General features: G+C 38.5%; 1 non-coding gene across 1 annotated transcript; it reads left to right on the top strand.

Moving 5' to 3' along the window:
- Positions 1–11936: 11936 nt before the first annotated feature.
- On the top strand, positions 11937–12008 carry TRNAH-AUG. The gene has a single exon. It is a non-coding gene; the product is annotated as a tRNA-His (tRNA).
- Positions 12009–17602: the final 5594 nt, after the last annotated feature.

Below are 17602 nucleotides of genomic sequence, written 5' to 3'. Positions count from 1 at the left end.
CAAGCAATAAATGCTGGAGAGGGTGTGGAGAAAAGGGAACCCTCTTACACTGTTGGTGGGAATGCAAACTAGTACAGCCACTATGGAAAACAGTGTGGAGATTTCTTTAAAAACTGGAAATAGAACTGCCATATGACCCAGCAATCCCACTTCTGGGCATACACACTGAGGAAACCAGATCTGAAAGAGACACATGCACCCCAATGTTCATTGCAGCACTGTTTATAATAGCCAGGACATGGAAGCAACCTAGATGCCCATCAGCAGATGAATGGATAAGGAAGCTGTGGTACATATACACCATGGAATATTACTCAGCCATTAAAAAGAATTCATTTGAACCAGTCCTAATGAGATGGATGAAACTGGAGCCCCTTATACAGAGTGAAGTAAGCCAGAAAGATAAAGAACATTACAGCATACTAACGCATATATATGGAATTTAGAAAGATGGTAACGATAACCCTATATGCAAAACAGAAAAAGAGACACAGAAATACAGAACAGACTATTGAACTATGTGGGAGAATGTGCGGGTGGGATATTTCAAAATAACAGCATGTATACTATCTATGGTGAAACAGATCCCCAGCCCAGGTGGGATGCATGAGACAAGTGCTCGGGCCTGGTGCACTGGGAAGACCCAGAAGAATCGGGTGGAGAGGGAGGTGGGAGGGGGGGATCGGGATGGGGAATACGTGTAAATCTATGGCTGATTTATATCAATGTATGACAAAACCCACTGAAATGTTGTGAAGTAATTAGCCTCCAACTAATAAAAAATTTAAAAAAAAGAAAAAAAAAACTGTTTCATAAAATCTATATTAATTTAGTTACACCATGCACATTTACCCTTTCCATTACTTTCTAATCCATTTTGCATTATCATACTTCCATTTTGGACCATTTTCCTTTAGTAAGAATAGCCCACTTCAATATTTTCTTTTGATAGACCTACTGGCAATGAATAATAAGTTTATTATTAATCTCAATAAGTTTACTCAAAAATATCTCAATTTCCTTCTTTATTTTAGAAGAATATTTTCATTGTGATTATAAATGAACACTGGCAATTATTTTCTCTTAACTTTATAAAGAGTTCACCCCATAATCTTCTAGCTTCTGTCAGTCACTTCTCACTAAATTGATCTGTATACTAACACATAAGATGCTTCAGTAGCATCACCAACTCTATGGACATGAGTTTGAGCAAGCTCTGGGAGTTGGTGATGGACAGGGAAGCCTGTGTGCTGCAGACCACGGGGTCGGTCACAAAGAGTCAGACACGACTGAACAACTGAACTGATACTCAACACAATTCTAATCAAAATGCAAGCAGGCTTCTTTTGTGGAAATCAAAAAAAGTTGATTGTAATATTTATGTGGAAATAAAATAGCAGAGGATCTAAAGCAGCCAAAACAACTTTGAAAACAAGGAACAAAATAGACAGATTTAAACTATCTGATTTCAAAACTTTCTGCAGTGGTAAAAACTCCAACTGCCAATGCAAGAGACAGGGGTTCAATCCCTGATCCTGGAAGATGCCACATGCTATTCAAATTAAAACCATAATAAAATATATCGCAAATCCATTAATATCACTGGAATTTTTTTTAAAAACTTACCAAGTGTTGGTGAGAATTTAGAAAAGCTGGAACTCTGTCTCACTGCTGTTGAAAATACAAAATGGTACCACCACCTTAGAAAATAGCTTGACAGATTTTTAAAATATATATATATATATGTGTATCATATGTATATAAGTATATATCATAAAATCCAACCATTCTATAACTAGATATTTGCTCAAGAAAATCAAAACATATGTCTACACAGAATTTTTCACAAATTTTCATAGCAGCATTACTTGCAATAGGCAAAAGCTGAAAATAGCCCAAATGTTCCACAACAGGTGAATGGGTAAACAATCTGTGGACTAACCAAGCAGTAAAACATTCTTAGCAATAAAAAGGAATTAACTATTTATACATCTTAGGCATAAAACAACATGAATGAATCTCAGAACTTCTATGCTGTGTAAAAGAAGACAGACAAAAGAGTGTACATTATATTATTCCATCTGTGTAAAAAGTTGTAGACCATCTAAACTAATGTGTAGTGACAGAAAACAAATGAGTTGTTGCCTAGGGATGGGGAAGATGGAAGACTAGATTACAAATGGATACAAGAACTGTTCTAAGTGACAGAAATGTTTAGAATCTTTATTGGTGGTGGTGGCTTCACTAGTATACACGTATGTCAAAAATGATCTAATTATACTTTAAATATGTGTGATGTAGTATACCTTAGTTAATCCTCAATAGCTTTTTTTTTTTTTTAAGTCAGCCATCAGTCTTAGTGCTCTTTTAAAAATAATATGAATCTTTTCATCTAACTTCTTTCAAGATTTTCTTTGTCTTTGGAGTTTCATCAGTTTGCTGTGAAGTATTCATGAAACTGAAAAATTGTTTGTATTGACACTTCTTGAGGTTTATAGATTTCTTCAGTTTTGTGGCTTAATGCCTTTTATAAATTTTGGACAACTCTTAGCCCAGAGTTCTTCAAATAATCCTTTTCCTCTATCTTCTCTCTGTATCCAACTATGTTTCTAAATATGCGTATGTGAGACCCTTTCTCTATGTTTTATATTCCTTTATGTGCTTCTCTACATTTCCACTTTTTTCTCTCTGTTTCTGATCTTTTCTAACAATTTTTCTTCCAGTCATTTATTCTCTCTCCTTTTTTGTCCAGGCCACTGTTAAAACTGTCTATTAAGTTCTGAATTTCAATATATTTTAACTGTAAACTTCTTTTAAAATTATTTTCTAGATTGGCTTCTCTGATGAAATGTTCTGGATTTGAAGTCCAGAAGGATCTTGTATTCTAAGACAGGTGCCTGTCTTAGATGAAGATGCTATAACAGAATACAATAAATCAGGTGGCTTAAGCCACAGAGATATAGTTTTCATAGATTTATGAGACTGAGAAGTCCAAGATCAAGGTCCTGACAGATTCAGATCTTGGTGAAGACCCTCTTTCTGACTGGCAGATGGCTGCCTTCTCCTTGTATCCCCACATGTTGCAAAGAAGCTCTGTGTCTCTTCCTCTCCTAATAAAGGCACTAACCTCATCATGAGAGCATCACCCTCACGATCTTATTGAAACTTAATTATCCCCCCAAAGGCTCTACCTCCAAATAGTACCACATTAGGGGTTAGAACCTCAACACATGAATCCTTAGGAGACACAAACATTCAGTCCATAACATGCCCTTAGTATATAATCCTAAGTTGATTTCCTGCTTAGTCAGAGGGTTGTTTTACTGCTATGTGCTTAGTTCATTCCAAGTGGGAGTAAATCATGATATGCCTAACTAAGCTTGCTTTTGTATCACTGATTCTACATGAATTCAGTGAAGCTCTCTTGAAAGTGTTGTCATGGTACCCTTCTGTCTTATAAAAAAATGTTAACCATTTTGCATATAAAAATGATTTTCACTATCTCATATGTCATCGTTTGATTCACCTTCATTTTACTGGACTTAAGCAGACTCATAACATTTCCTGGCTAGCTCAGATGGTAAAGAATCCACCTGTAATGCAGGAGACCCAGGTTCATTTCCTGGGTCAGGAAGATCCCCTGGAGAAGGGAATGATTACCCACTCCAGTTCTTGCCTGGAGAATTCCATGGACAGAGGAGCCTGGCGGGCTACAGTCCATGGGGTTGCAAAGGGTCAGACACGGCTAAGCAACTAACAATAAGGCATAAACATTTCAAATCCAGCCTTTTGGTAAAGTACAGTGTAGGGAGAAAATTCAGTTGAAAAATTAGGAGATAGGAACTGTTAGTCTCGACTCCACTACTTAGTGGCTTTGTAGCCCTAAGCAAGTCAAATAAAGTCTATGAGCCTCTGGGTTCATAGCTCTCATTTGGGAACAATGGCATTTTTTTATTTTTTCCCCTCCTACCATATAAAAGCATTTTAGGATACATGAAACAAAGGATGTAAAATTGCATTGTAAAATCTAAAATATACAAAATAAGCATTCCATAAATATTTTTAATTAATACCAAGTAACATATTCTGATGTAACAAGCTATGTGATCTTAGGAAAATTTGAGGATCCAGGATTCAAACACAGATGTCTGACTCTAAAGCCAATGACCCCAGCCATTACAGCCTACTATTATTACTTCTTATTGAGACAATCTGTGAGAGAGGATGTGGCGCTTTTCCAGATGAATGCTACAGAGAATATGGGCCAATTGACCTGATGTGGGGCTATAATAAATTGAAAACTACCTAAGCAAACTGTTAAAATTACATCCTTTACATTAAATTTACTTCATTCAATGGTATCCTCCTCTTTTCTCCACCTGTTATTACTGACCTTTCATCTTGCTCTCTGTGGTAATCTAACCTTGTCCATGCAATCTGAAAACAACTCTGGTACTATCTTGCTTTCAACCTAAACTCCCTTTTTTGCTTCAAATAGAATCAGATTCCTTTCCCGAATACAGAAATTGCATGAGAGAAGAGAAGGTAAGGATAGGGGAAGGGGTAGAAAGTGAATCTGGCAGAACTTCACTATTGGCAAATTTTCTCAAGAGTAAAAGTTTCTGCAAGCAAACTCTGGCCTGCTGATCCAGTCATCCTATTTGTAGATCAAGATAGGTAGGAGGAAGTAAATGAGAGTGATAAGAAGGAGTTCTTGCACGCGTAAGAGAAATAGATTTGCCCAGAAGTGACTGGTCACAGAGGTTAAAAATCAGGTAAGGATATATCTATTTCTATGATTCAAAGATATATCTACTGCAAGAGTGCTTTTAAAATTATGCATCTGAATATGCTACAGGGGGATTGTGCTCAATCCTGCTTCTCACAGCCTCCAACAAAGCTGACTGACTCTTTCCTGTGTTCACTCAGTGACCTTTGTCCCTGAGGCATGTGAGTTTGTGACATCTATAGACTTTGGTGAAACCTGTACACCTTAATTTCTTTTGAAGTTACCACTTTTGCAATTTAATAGGATCATATTTTCCACACTGGCCTGTTTTTTCCAACTCATAAGCTTTAGCATGTTACAATAACCCTTTTATATTACATCACCTACTGTAGATATCTCCCTTTTTCAACAAATCTAAGACAAATATTAATATCAACCAATATAGTTTACACACTGGCTTTTGAAAATGGATATAAAAATATCTTCCTAAGCCTAATGGGCCCTCCTGACTTTCTTTGTGGTCCAGTTGGTCATCAGTCTGTTTTGCAGCTTCACTAGTGTGTATGTTGGGGTTACAACCTTTGACATGAAATCATGATGGGTGCATTTTATACTCCACAGACAATGTAATAGCCTCAATCTGTTCAAAATAAATATCTGATACTGCACAGTCCAGCAGATTTTCGGATGAAATGCCCCAAGGCACAAAACTCAAAATATGTACACGTTAATAATATAAAACTCACATGACTTAACACTGTACATGAGGAGGAGTCTCTTTATTTGCAATGACTGAGTGGAGTGTTCAGCATTCCAAAAACAGCTCAACAGGTGTCTATTGTGATGATAGTCTCATCTTCTAGGGAAGGCCTAAGTAAGCTACTAGCTTGTCACACTAAGTAGCAGCTACCGCTTCCCTTGTGGCTCAGTCAGTAAAGAATCCACCTGCAATGCAGGAGACAGCCTTCAATGCAGGAGATGTGGGTTTGATCCCTGAGTCAGGAAGATCCCCTGGAAAAGGAAATGGTAACCCACTCCAGTATTCTGGCCTGGGAAATTCCATTCATAGAGGAGCCTGGTGGGCTATAGTCCTTGCAGCAGCAAGAGTTGGATATGACTTAGCAACTAACCCACCACCACCACGACTGCTCTAGGAAATAAAAGGGAATAATGAACTACGTATGAGTGTGGAGTCAGAAGCAGAGAAGGAAGGACCAAGGTTTTTGTGGGATTCTTAGAAGATCTCTCAGTCTTCTTGGACATAATGCACTGAGGAATGGAAAGGGAGGGGTACATGAAGGCGGCATTCAGGAAAATCCATTTTGCCAAACACATAAAATCATTTTGTGTGTGCACTCTAAAGGGAATGGAAGCCATATGTTTCTGATTCATTTACATGTAATCCATCAAAATATTATTTTGTAAGAGATATTTAATGTCCAAGAAACCTGCCAAGCCTTCTTATAAACATTTTTTTCCAAAGGACCAGCTGCATTGAGGCAACTGTGTAAGAAGTTATCCTTGAAAAATGGAACTGGCTTCAAAGTCACAAGCACATTTTAAACTTCTCAAGGGCAGCCTGACATAATAGAAATAGTGCAGGCTTTAGATGTGAACAGATTTGGACTTGAAATCCGGTTTACTTTTTTACTAACCATTACAAAAATATATTTCTATGTATTTACTTGTTTCTTTAGAGTCTGATTTCTGCTAGACAGAAAACTCAATATTGAATTATGGATACAGTACTTGAAGAGCAAAATAAATAATATCTCTCTGGTCATTAATATAGTTAGTCAATTTTTCTGAGCCTATATTCCCTTATTTTTAGAAATGGCACTAGTAATGCTCACCATAAAGAGTGTTCAAGAAAATCATTCAGCATGAAACACAATGCCTGGCAAGCAAGACACTCAAGAAAAGGAGTTGTCTTTCATTTTCAACATTTTCAACCTCTTACCATTTAAGCCACTTCTATTCTTCAATCTGTCTGCACTCACACTCTTACATGAGGTCCCTGCTCCTCTATTATCCACAAAGATCACAATCATTGGAATTCCTCATATATAGTGGCCCAAATAGTAAAGAATCCACCTGCAATGCAGGAGATCTGGGTTCAATCCCTGGGTTGGGAAGATCCCCTGGAGAAGGGAACAGCTAACTACTTTAGCATTCTGGCCTGGAGAATTCCATGGACAGAGGAGCCTAGCAGGCTACAGTCCATGGGGCTGCCAAGAGTTGGACACAACTGAGCGACTTTCACTTCACATATAGTTGACTCATTACCCACTAGGTAAAAGCGGCTCCTTTCTCAGGAGAGTAAAACAAAATGCTTTAGACTAGAACTAAATGGCAATTTGTATTGAGGATGATGGAAAAAAACATGAACTTTCAAATAAGAACAAACCAAACTTGAATTTTAGATTTTATATTCACAATCTTTTCATCCAGGTTAAGCTTCTGAGCTTCAGTTTCTAAATCTGTAAAATGGGATTACTGTATAAAGCTGCTTAGTCACTCAGTCATGTCCAATTATTTCCAACCCATGGACTGTTGTCCACCATGCTCCTCTGTCCATAAAATTTTTCAGGCAATAATACTGGAGTAGGTAGCCATTTCCTTCTCCGGGGAATCTTCCCAACCCAGGGATCAAACCTGTATCTCCCACATTGGCAGGTGAATTCTTTATCACTGCACCACACGGGATTAAAATGACTTAATAAGGGACTTCCCTGGTGGTCCAGTGGTTAGGAATCCACTTTCCAATGCAGGGGATGCAAGTTCAATCCCTGGTCAGAGAACTAAGATCCCACATTCCGTGGAGCAACTGAGACCACATGCCGCAACTACTGAACCTGTGTACTCTGGAGCCCACACACCACAAGTAAAACCTGATGGAGCCAAATAAATAAATATTTTTTAATGACCTAATAAACAGTGTTGCTGTGACAAATGAGATGACATAGTATAAGGAAAGTGCCTAGCCCAATAATGGCAGATGTTATGGGCTTCCCAGGTGGTGCTAGTGGCAAAGAACCCACCTGTCAATGCAGAGACTTAAGAGACATGGGTTTGGTCCCTAGGTCAGGAAAATTCCCTAGAGGAGGACATAATAACCCACTCCAGTATTCTTTTTTTTCCCACTCCAGTGTTCTTGCCTGGAGAATCCCACGGACAGAGGAGCCTGGCAGGCTATATATAGTCCATAGGGTCGCACAGAGTAAGACATGACAGAAGCAACTTAGCACACACACATGATTTCCATAAAAAGTAAATCAAAATGTTTTGTTTCAAGGGTTTAATGTTCAAAATCACAATGCTGAAATCCCCTTGGTGGATCATAACCAGTTTAACACTGATATTCATCAATTTCACTCACTAAACATATACTTACATTGATTGTCTTGAAGATGCCCAAGGTTAAACCTCTACTATGAGAACGCAAATACATGATATATGGTTTGCTGGTCTCCCACTGCAGACATGACTAATCAATCACAGAAAACTTTTCCACTAAGCATAAGCAGACTCAAAAATTCTTTTCTCAGCACTTCATGCAGCCACTACAAATCACCTGGAGCTGGCAAGCATTTGCATCTCTGATGTAATTCATCAGTTTGCATGATCCACTCTCCTGAAACTTCAAGTATAATGGACATTTATTTAGCACTTACTACGTACTTGGTCAAGGGGTTATAGATATAAGTAAGCTATGACGGTGTTCATCAGGTGCATGACAAGGCAGAATAAATAACTGATAAATAGGAATATTAATTACTACAGAGAAGAAGAACATTAAATAATTGAAGAAAAGGAGTATGATTTGTTTTCTTATTTAGTTACTCTATCCTGAATGCCTAGAGTAGAACTAGCAAACCATAAAGTCAAAAATTGTTAAGCAAAGATATGAGAATGAATTTGCATAATACCTATTGTGTTCATCTGGTATTTGTTTGCTTAGAGAACAAAGCACATTGAGTAGGAAAGTAGCGTTTGAGCTGGATTTTGAAGGACAAGAAACTTGCTGCCAGAGAGAAGAAGGAAGACATTTCAAGTAGAAGAAATGACCTGAACAAATACAAGTGCACATTAAAATTCACAACCTATGGATCTTTTATAATTTTACAGATTTGGAGTATATATGACTAACCCCAGCAACCTCCTAAGTTTGGGCTGACAGAAAAGAACAATACCTGTGGCCAAGTGGCATAGAGAGCTGGGTCTAAAAAAGCTGGTGATAGATGCCAAAGAAAAAAGCTGCTCTTTGTTGGTTTTGGGGCTTGACTCATGCTATTTTTCCCAGCAGTCACTGCTTGATCATTAGCACCCGAACATCTTGTTTGTTTCCACCAGACGGAAGTAATATACAATTATGCATATTATCTTAACTCCAAGTAAGGAATCACAGGCCAGTCAATAATGTTGATGCATTATGAAAGGGCAGATCCTCCTGGAAGAAATAACACGAAGGGCCGATCATAAGCAAACATTTTGAAGCCTGCAGAGGACTGGTCCCTGCAGCGCAATCTATTATCATATTTCCACATAATTAGTTTGTTTTCCACTTGAAATCAGAAAACGATTCGACATTGCCTTCCCTGCCTCAGGATGGAAGAGCATTCACTGGAATTCTCCTGCAAAGGTTCATATGGTGAATAATTAGTGAGAATTAATCTGTGGAAATTAAAGTTTGGAATATTGTAGAACTCATGAATAGTGCATGGGACAATTGGGTGGAGGAAGAGAAGAGCAGCCCTTCCATGGTACACAATCACAGATGACTGCTGGCAATCCATTTTTTAATCAGTGCAGCCTGAGCCAAAGAGATGAATATGGCTACAGGCTGTGGAGAAATACTGTCAAATTTTAACAGGCAGGATAAAGAAACATTTCCAAAGAAGCCTATCTCTATGTTCATTTTCAGCAGATTTTATTTGGAAGGGATGCGCTGGAATGAGAGGACTTTTCTCCAATAGATGCTGATGACATTACTTTAATCTTTGCAGTTGCCCTATGTCTTCGAATTTTTTTATCATCCCCATTTTACTGACAGAGAAATTGGGCCTTAAAGAGGCACAGTGATTGATTAGAGTCACCAGCTTCTAAGTCAAGGAACTGAGATCAAAAGCAAAGTCTTTCTGACATAAAACTCCATAACTTAAGGGTAAACAATGCTTGGGTGCTCAGTCGCTCAGTTGTGTCTGACTCTTTGCAACCCTATGGATGACCTGATAGATCAAACTGATATATCAACAGATTCAAATTTTTCAACTTTAGGTATCAGTTTCCTCAACTGAAGTGTATATGATGAAGGTATATAGTTCATAAAGTTGTCTGATGGTGACATGAAATAGCACATACAAGTCCTTCATACAGAATCTGGCACATAGAAGGACACAAGAAATTGATTTATATTAAAGTGTTAATACGAATTATTTATCAAAGATTACTCCAATACTAAAGCATATAGGTGTCTCATCATGGCTTGAAAATAGTCCCCTCAAATGATTTCAGGATCAAGTTATAACTCCCTTTCTCCTACAGCCCTGTGATGACAGTTTTCCCAAGCATCTGCTTACCTGAAAATAAATTTAAATGGAAAATTTGCAAGTGATCAGGGTTAATGTCTCCAATTATTAAGTGACTGGAAAAATGGGACAGCAGGAACACACAGCAGGGGAGCATTTTTTAGAAGTAGAAAGCAAAGATATTTTATTGTAGATTATAGAGTGGTTTTATTTTCCATGGCTGTAGCACACTTTAGCAATAGTTGCTTATGATTACTAGAACAATATGGTCACTGGAGCTGAAAATACAGTAAAAGAAACAGCATGTTTTCAAAAGAATGAATAGTTTATTTTCTTTCTTCAATTATAAACTTAAAACTTATTATAGAAAAGAAAACCATATAAAAGTAGAAAGGAAAAACTCACCATAACCTTAAACATGCCTCCCTTGCCACTGTTAATGTTTTTGACATTTTGGGTGTTTTCTTTCAGTTTTCCTCTGGGCATATTTTTTTTCATAATTGGGGTCATAATTTCTCTGCATTTCAATATTCATTTAATTTAAAATGGTAAGATAGGGATTTTTACTAAGGTTCCAAAAGCATGAGCATTTTATAAAATAAGACATAATCAATATACAGAGCATTAATTGCTCTCAAAGCAAATAATTCTTTCCAGAATCAAAGATCACCGTTTGTTTCTTTATCTGAGAGGATGGTTTCTAATCCAAATGCACATTTGCCTCTCAGGCATCTGTTGGGTTTGGAAGAGGTTTCCAGATTGAGTTGAGAAATGGTCATTACAGTTAAGCTGCAACTTCAATCTTGAAAATGAATGAATGGATCCAGTCCAGTCCTTTGGCTGGGACCCAGTCTTTAAAATCCAGCAGAACAATGAGTATGTGGCTTCACAGCCAGCTGGTATCAGACTTGGGCAGGGAGAGTGTCAAAATATTAGTGACTTTTTTACATTTGTCAAAGCTGAGGCCAATACAAGAAACGCAGACAGCTTGCAAATGTGGGTTGTACACCAAAGGGTCTGTGTGTGTGTGTTTTTTTTTTCAATCCTGCCCACCGGATGTCAACATTTCCTTGCTTTCTGACTACATCTCCAGCAAAGACAGAGTGAAATATCTTTTACTTTGAATATGAAAACCACTATAGATTTATCATCAATGCATCAACCAGTAATTTATTATACCAGGGCAATGTACTCAGCTAGAATAAAGGGGCCATCAGCATTTCCATGGCAATCCTTTCTTTTCTTTCCTCGATTTATAACGCATCTGCTTACTCAGTTGTTTCTGAACCTGGCAGGCAAGGTCTCAGTGGGAGAATAAATATATTTATACAAAATGTTTAAGAAAGGCTGCCCACATTGAGCTAGAAAAATAAGCATATGCTAGTGCTGTCTGGCACTCTCTTTGCAATTCCTGCATCTCTCCAAAAGGGAAAAAATCTACAACTGAACATTTTTATTTTATTTTTAAAAGAAACATTGCTGGCAGCCAATGTGCAATATGGGCTTGATGGGTTGGAGTTCACTCTTTCTCTCTCTCTCTCTCTCTTCCTTTCTCTAGCTCTCTCTCTCCCCCTTTAACTTTTTCTCTGCCTTTTTCAAAGATAATTATACAGAAGAGAAAGCTCATTGATTCCATCACAAAGAAAAGCAATTATTCACATGCCTGTACAGCTGAGACTTCCCTGGTAGCTTAGATGGTAAAGCATCTGCCTATGATGCGGGAGACCCAGGTTCAATCCCTGGGTAGGGAAGATCCCCTGGAGAAGGAATGGCAACCCACTCCAATACTCTTGCCTGGAAAATCCCATGGACACAGTCCACGGGGTAGCAAAGAGCTAGACACAACTGAGCGACTTCACTTTCACTTTTCACTTTCATACAGCTGAGGTATCTTTTTCTCCATCTCTTTTCCATATCCCTGGTATAAAATTGGGCTGTTTCATGTGCATGAGCATTTCATGTTCCATGAGACCTGATGAGAAAGAGTCAAGTCAGCCACCTCACACCTGTATTATCTCTTTCCATCACCTATGAACTGTATGAACTTAGGCAAACTTTGCTGAGCCTCAGTTTCCTCGATCCTTATATGAGGACACTAAATACACAGCTTGGGATTTTATTGTGAGTAATGAGTTGCCCTTTATCAGGCACCTAAAATTCATTCTACAAATGCCTTCTGCCTTCCCCTTTGCTGCATGAGGTGAGATTTACCCTTATTAAAGCAGAAGAAGAAAAAGAGAAGAAGGGGGAGGGGCAGAGGGGGCAAAGGAAAAGATGAAAAGAAGGAAGCAGAGTCCATGGAACCACTAGTAACAAAAATGAAACAAACAAACAAAACAACATATATACAATATTTATAGCTGTTAGGCACTTGTCAGTAAACTTCACAGAAATCTGGCAAATTAGTTGTTACTATAATTATTCCCATTTTACTGATAAGAAAACTGAAGGTCTGAAAGACTAGGCAACTTGCCTAAAGTTAGTATATTTTGAATGACTAACTATACACAAGAAAAGCAATGATAAAGATGATGTCTGGCAGTGTTGAAATTTATTTAAGCCTTGTGCTCCTGGAAAACAACAATAATTAAGAAATTCTCTTCATCTCCTTTTATGTCCCCCCAAATGGCTTACTGCAAAGAACCACCATTCTCTTTGTGACTTATAGATGACTCATGTATGACACCTTGTTTGCCTACAACAAGACCAGACCTAGACTTCCAAATTCCCATCTTTGTCTCATTTCTGATTAGCTGAACTGTCTCTTTCTGCTGACGAGTTTGGCCAACATGCCCAAAACTTCACTTGACCAAGTTTTGCTCAGGGTTTTCTACTTCTCCCAGATCTCTGAACTTCGGCCCACTAGTGAGCATAGAACTTGAACACATTCTTCTTGAAAAATTTCTGAGAATCAGCTGATTTTAATGGTTTTTACCTCTTCTTCTAAAAGAAAATCCCTTTTCTGATTAAGATGCTTTCAGATCTTATAGTCAAAGAATTCTCTCTATTGCAATAGTCTCACTTTTCTTACTATAATATTGTTTTTGAATAAAGTCTCTCCTTACTTTAGTTCATATTTGCTTTTAATTTGATATATTATTAATAGCAATAATATTAAGGATTGCTAACATTGTATAGTACCTAACATTAATTTTCATCAGAATCATAACTTCTATTTGTATGGAGCTACATGGCTATCATAGTTTTTTAAAAAATACTTACTTTCTCATTAATTACATCATTAACATCAATAGGACAATTCTTGCCTCATTAAAAAAATAAAGCTCATGAGCATGAGAAATAAGGTAACACCCAAGATGTTAATCAATATGGTGATTCTCATGAACTCTTTTTTAATGGACCATCTCTTCACATCAATGTTCCTGAAAACAGTTTTAAAACATAGTGGATTAAGGAACTAAGTCTTCAAGGAACCTCTGTTGAAATGGAGGGACAATTAAAAAAAAGTTTTCTATGTTTTGGAATAAATCAATTAATCACAAGAATTTTTAGGTTCCTAGCAAGCCTGTACAGAATAGAATATCAGAAAAAAATCATTTTGGACAGGCAGTCAGTGATGACCTTGCAATCAGGTGATGCCTTAGTGGACAGCCTAGGTGAAAGGCCAAGTTATATGAAGGTCTTTTGCCTATGGTGGTTGGTGGTTTAGTCACTAAGTCATGTACAACTCTTGTGACCCCATGCACTGTAGCCCACCAAGCTCCTCAGTGCATGAGATTTTCCAGGCAAGAATACTGGAGTGGGTTGCCATTTCCTTCTCCAGGAGATCTTCCAAACCCAGGGATCGAACCTGGGTCTCCAGCATGGCAGTTGATCTCCTGTATTTCAGATGGATTCTTTACCACCAAGCCACGCAAATGGGAAGCCCATTTTGCATATAACAAGAAGAAAGCCCAAGGAGAGTCAGGGCACTTGAGTGACAGAATCTGTCTCAAAAAAGGAGATGGGAGCTCAGCAAATACTGACTTCACCCACTGAAAAAGGTGATGATTATTATGTGCAAAACTTTTTTTCTTAAAACATTGTTATTTTTACAATTTAGTGTTTTGGGGGGAAAGGGCTGGATTTAAAGTCCAACATGTACTGTTACTAAAGTACATTTGGGTCCCCTCCCCTGCTCACAGTGAAGTCAATCTACTAACACTCAGTTCAGTTCAGTCGCTCAGTTGTGTCCGACTCTTTACAACCCCATGAATCGCAGCACGCCAGGCCTCCCTGTCTATCACCAACTCCCAGAGTTTATTCAAACTCATGCCCATCAAATCGGTGATGCCATCCGGCCATCTCATCCTCTGTTGTCCCCTTCTCCTCCTGCCCCCAATCCCTCCCAGCATCAGGGTCTTTTCCAATGAGTCAACTCTTTGCATGATGTGGCCAAAGTACTGGAGTTTCAGCTTCAGCATCAGTCCTTCCAATGAACACCCAGGACTGATCTCCTTTAGGATGGACTGGTTGGATCTCCTTGCAGTCCAAGGGACTCTCAAGAGTCTTCTCCAACACCACAGTTCAAAAGCATCAATTTTTCGGCGCTCAGCTTTCTTCACAGTCCAACTCTCACATACATACATGACCACTGGAAAAACCATAGCCTTGACCAGACGGACCTTTGATGGCCACAGAAATGGAAAAGGTCAGTTTTCATTCCAATCCCTAAGAAAGGCAATGCTGAAGAATGCTCAAACTACTAACACTAGATTGTGGTAAATGAAAGTGTGGCAGTTGTTGTGGGGTCTTGTATGAGGAGTCCATGACAGCTAATACTCAAAAAGTCTGAGCTCCCCAATGGGTTTCAGCAAAACATTTTTAAAGGCCAGGTAAATGAGTGGCATCCAAGAGTACATAATCAATTAATGCACAATTCTCTGGTTGGTTGATGGTGAGATAACAGAGTGGTGTCACAGGGGCTGACATGATCAATCCTTGGGCACCAGAGATCTGCAGGTAACATGCTCATGGTCATCAAATCATTAATTTCTGGGTTACGGGAGGAGACAAGATGATAGAGTAGGACTTGAGCTCACCTGCTCTCACAAAGACATCAAAATCACAACTAACAGCCGAATAATCATTGACAAAAAAGATTGAAACCTATCAGAAAGTTATTCTACATTCAAAGACAAAGAAGAAGCCACAAGGGGATGCTGGGAGGAGTGTTTCTATGATATAATCAAACCCCATACCTGCCAGTTGGGTGACCCACACACTAGAAAATTATGACCTCACAGAAGTTCTCCCACATGAGTGAGAATTCTGAATCCCACTCCTGGGCATATATCCAGAGAAAAATATGGTCTGAAAGGATACTTGCACCTCAGTATTCATTGAAGTACTATTTACCACAGCCAAGACATGGAAGCAACCTAAATGTCAATCGACAAAGAGATGGATAAGGAAGATGTAATATATACATACAATGGAATATTTCTCAGTCATTTAAAAGAATGAAATAATGCCATTTGCAGCACGTGGTTGGACCTAGATATTAGCATACTAAGTCAGACAGAGAAATAGAAATGCATATGTTAATAATATCCCTTATACGCAGAATTTTAAAAGACATGATACAAATGAATTTGTTTACAAAACAGACTCACAGACTTAGAGAACTCATGGTTACGGGGCCAGGGTAGGGAAAAGGGAGAAGGAGATAGTTGGAGAGTTTGGGATTGATGTGTACACACTGCTATATTTAAAATGGATAACCAGCAAGGACCTACTGTATAGTATAGGGAATTCTGCTCAGTGTTATATGGCAGCCTGGGTGGGAGGGAAGTTTGGCGGGGGTGGCGGGTGGCGGGAACTGCTACATGTATATGTGTGACTGAATCACTTTGCTGTGCATCTGAAATTATCACAACATTGTTACTCAGATATCCTTGCATGCTCAGTTGCTTAGTTGTGTCTGACTTTACAGCCTTGTGGATTGTACCCTGTCAGGTTGCTCTGTCCATAGGATTATCCAGACAAGAAGAGTGGAGTGGGTTGCCATTTCCTCCTCCAGGGGATCTTTCTGACCCAGGTATTGAACCTGTATCTCAGGACATACCCTGCATTGGCAGGCAGATTCTTTACCCCTGAGCCACTTGGGAAGCCCAGGCACCCCAATACAATGTAAAAAGTTAAAAGAATAAATAAATAAAAATGGAATCACCATGCAATTCAGCAACCATAATATATAACTTATGTGGGAAAAGAATCTGAAAGAAAATGGATATACATATATATAATTGAACCATTTTGCTGTATACCTGAAACTCACACAATATTGTAAATCAGCCATGCTCCAATATAAAATAAAAGTTAAATTTTTAAAAGTACTTAATTTCTTCCATTTGAGGGGGTTTAGCATCTGTAAAACAATTCAGGAAATGTGCATCAGATACTATTTTCTAAGTACTTAGAGGAGAAGCTAAAGCAGATGATATGGGCGAGGGGTCTGCCTTGAGAAGGTCCCATAGGTTTCCACTCTATTAAAATGTGATTTTGGATATTAGCACCTCTATGACTGGTTGTGTGAAACTAGACAACTTTACCTCCCTGAGCTTCAGTGTCCCCATTTCAAATAAGACAATAATATTTACTTCAGTATATGGTTGTCATTCATTGAGATGCTGCCTGTGAAAGAGTAAGGTCAGAAACTACCCTAGAGCAGGGCATTAAGAGCACATGATGTACAAGCTTCCAGATGTACAAGCTGGACTTAGAAAAGGCAGAGGAACCAGAGATCAAATTGCCAACTTTCGTTGGATCATTGAAAAAGCAACAGAATTCCAGAAACACATCTACTTCTTCTTCATTGACTATGCTGAAGCCTTTGACTGTGAGGCAGTTTTTTTTTTCCCCACAAAAAACTGTGGAAAATTCTTCAAGAGATGGGAATACCAGATCACCTTGATTGCCTCCTGAAAAACCTGTATGCAGATAAAGAAGCAAAAGTTAGAACCAGACATGGAACAACAGACTGGTTCCAAATAGGGAAAGAAGTACATCAAGGCTGTATACTGTCACCCTGCTTATTTAACTTATATGCAGAGTACATCATGAGAAACGCTGGACTGGAAGAAGCACAAGCTGGGATCAAGATTGCAGGGAGAAATAGCAATAACCTCAGGTATGGAGATGACACCACTCTTATGGCAGAAAGCAAAGAGGAACTAAAGAGCCTCTTGATGAAAGTGAAAGAGGAGAGTGAAAAAGCTTGCTTAGAACTCAACATTCAAAACACTAAGATCACAGCATCCGGTCCCATCACTTCATGCCAAATACATGGGGAAACAATGGAAACATTGAAGACTTTATTTTCTTGGGCTCCAAAATCACTGCA

This window comes from Cervus elaphus, chromosome 20 (assembly GCF_910594005.1).
Source record: "Cervus elaphus chromosome 20, mCerEla1.1, whole genome shotgun sequence".
NCBI lineage: Eukaryota > Metazoa > Chordata > Mammalia > Artiodactyla > Cervidae > Cervus > Cervus elaphus.
This window is presented reverse-complemented; position numbering and strand designations above follow the sequence as displayed.